Source organism: Triticum aestivum, chromosome 2A, assembly GCF_018294505.1.
Source record: "Triticum aestivum cultivar Chinese Spring chromosome 2A, IWGSC CS RefSeq v2.1, whole genome shotgun sequence".
Taxonomy (NCBI): domain Eukaryota; kingdom Viridiplantae; phylum Streptophyta; class Magnoliopsida; order Poales; family Poaceae; genus Triticum; species Triticum aestivum.
The window spans coordinates 118555019-118557407 of record NC_057797.1 but is presented as its reverse complement, the minus strand read 5'-3'; the positions used below and the strand labels follow the sequence as shown (position 1 = coordinate 118557407).

The 2389-nt window shown below is 49.4% G+C and overlaps 1 long non-coding RNA gene across 1 annotated transcript; it reads left to right on the top strand.

Annotated features, from left to right (window-relative positions):
- The first annotated feature begins 802 nt into the window (after positions 1 to 802).
- On the top strand, positions 803 to 2049 carry LOC123184977 (uncharacterized). Its single transcript, XR_006493139.1, has 3 exons — positions 803 to 1113; positions 1214 to 1475; positions 1558 to 2049. It is a non-coding gene; the product is annotated as an uncharacterized lncRNA (long non-coding RNA).
- The last annotated feature ends 340 nt before the right edge of the window (positions 2050 to 2389 follow it).

The following is a 2389-nucleotide window of genomic DNA, read 5'->3' as shown; positions in this document are numbered from 1 at the left end:
TAATCAAGATTCACAAAGTTTCCGTGAGCATGAACAAAGTTCAAGGCTAGCTCCCACTTCAACAATGCTTGTCTTTCTCACTTTCGCTTTTCTTTTTGAAAAGTTTCAGGTTCCCCTCTTTATTTTTTTAAACTATATAAAAGCACTCAACATAAATAAATGACTCTCTAAAACTTCCGGGTTGTCTCCCTGGCAGCGCTTTTTTTAAAGCCATTAAGCTAGGCATATAGTGCTCAAGTAGTGAATCCACCCGGATCTCAAGGTATATCAAAGCCAATTTTAATTAACAATGATTTGTAATTTAGTAGTGAGCACAAATTAACATATATCATGTAACAACGAAGTCTAACTCTCTTCCTATGCATCGGCATGTCATAAAAGAATAATTCATCCACACATAGTAAATGCCAATGCATAATATAAACAGTTTCTTGCAATTTTATCGTATTGGAAACATAGAGATGTGGAGATATAGTTCCTCTCTCATAATAATTGCAAGTAGGAGCAGCAAGCACAGGCATATTATATCTATCAAAAACATTATGTTTAGTAGTAAAAGGCAACCCATCAATATAATATCTACTCCTAATGTCTTAGTACGTAGGTCGTTCGTTGGTTTCGTTCGTTCGTTCGCATCCCCACCCATTTTCTCCTTCTTTTTCCCACCAATCCCCACCGATTTATTTTAATTCATCCCGATTTTTTTCCTTTTTTATGGGATCACGATTATTTTTCCCGAACAAAGAAGAGGTGGCTCGGGAGCCCAGCCCACCCAATCCTCTCTAGCGCCTCAAGCAGCAGACGCACGCACGAAGCACAAACCCATGACCCTGACCTCGCAGCGTGCTAGGGTAAGCCTGCCGCCCATCCTCACCCGGCGCCGCCTCCGGTCCAGATCGATGAGATGATAGGATCCCCACGAGCGCGTGAAGCCCTGCCGATGCGGGAGATGGACCTGGAGGTTTACGTCCACGAGGGTGACGGGCAGGTCGTGCGGCGCTGCAAGGACAAGAGCACCGGCTCCGGTGTCAGGTACGTCCGTAAGGATGCGCCTGGTATTTCATGCGTGCACTGCTGGTTTTCGCCATCTTTCCCTAGCGACAGCCACTCCAGGTACCCCCTGCTCTTATTGGTTTCTCATCGCTTTGCCCAATCTCACCCTCTTAGCAGTGCCTAAACAAAAATCTTGCATTGCTAATCTCGTTCGCTCTAGGAGGAATGGGTGTTTCGTGGCTGCGTTGCGGCCCTCCGCATGCATAGGAGGCCGACTGCAGTGAGTTCATCGGCTGCGTCCACCAGTCTTGATGGTAGTGGGACTACAGAAATAACCTTGTATCTTATTCGTATTAACCATAGCTAGCTGGGCCGTCATGACTTCCGGTTGTGCAGTTGCAGAGGTCAGATGGTTTCCAGGAGAATCAGACTATCCCTCGAGGCCCCAAGAAAGAGGGCAAGAGTGAGCGGTGCAGTGTTAGGTTGGTCAAAGAATTATGTTCCAGCCATGTGAGCACATGGGTCAACGATTTTCATCCGTTCATGTCTTGTATTTATTGGCAGGTTTGGAAGTACCAAGGCACAACCTTAATTAGTGGCTGATAGGGTGCTCTAGGTACTGCACGGCATGGTATTACTGACCTGCAGCTTGATGATTCGATCAGGTGAGGTTTGCCGTAATATTCATTGTCTATGCTATTGAACATGAGCTTTGGGTACTTGACATCGTAAAACATGGTGAAGGATCAAATGATTTGCTTCATTTGATCGTATAGTGTGGGCAGTTCTAGGTGAGTTGGTTGTACTGGACATTAATTTAGGCCATGCTCAAAAGTTCCCGAGTTCACATATATAGTAACAAATTTGCCTTGTTTCTTCTAAAAGAGTCAGCGCGGGGTCCTCGACTCCGTCCTGGCGTCCTTCGAGTGCACCGTGGGAGCCTTTCCCCAAACGTACCTTGGCTTGCCTCTCTCGTCCGACAAGCTCAAGCTCGACGACTTCGCCCCATGCTTGCTAAGGTGGACCGTTACCTGGCTGGGTGGCGGGCGCGGCTGCTCTCGCCGGTTGGTAGGATGGTGTTGATCAATGTCATCATCGACTCCATCCCATCGTACGCCATGGCGGCCATGCGCCTTCCGCAGGCGGTTCTGGATCGCCTGGACGCGCTGCGCTGGGCGTTTCTCTGGAACGTGGCGGACCGTGCCTCGGGTGCTCAGTGCCTGGTCGCCTGTGAGCGTGTCTGCCGCTCCAAGGCCGAGGGAGGCCTCGGCGTCCGGTCTCTCCAGGATCAGAACGACTGCCTCCTGCTCAAGCTCCTTCACAGGCTGCATTCCCCGACGCCTTCTCGGTGGGCCTGTTGGGTCTGGGGCCTGATGGGAGGAGGATCTCTCCTGGC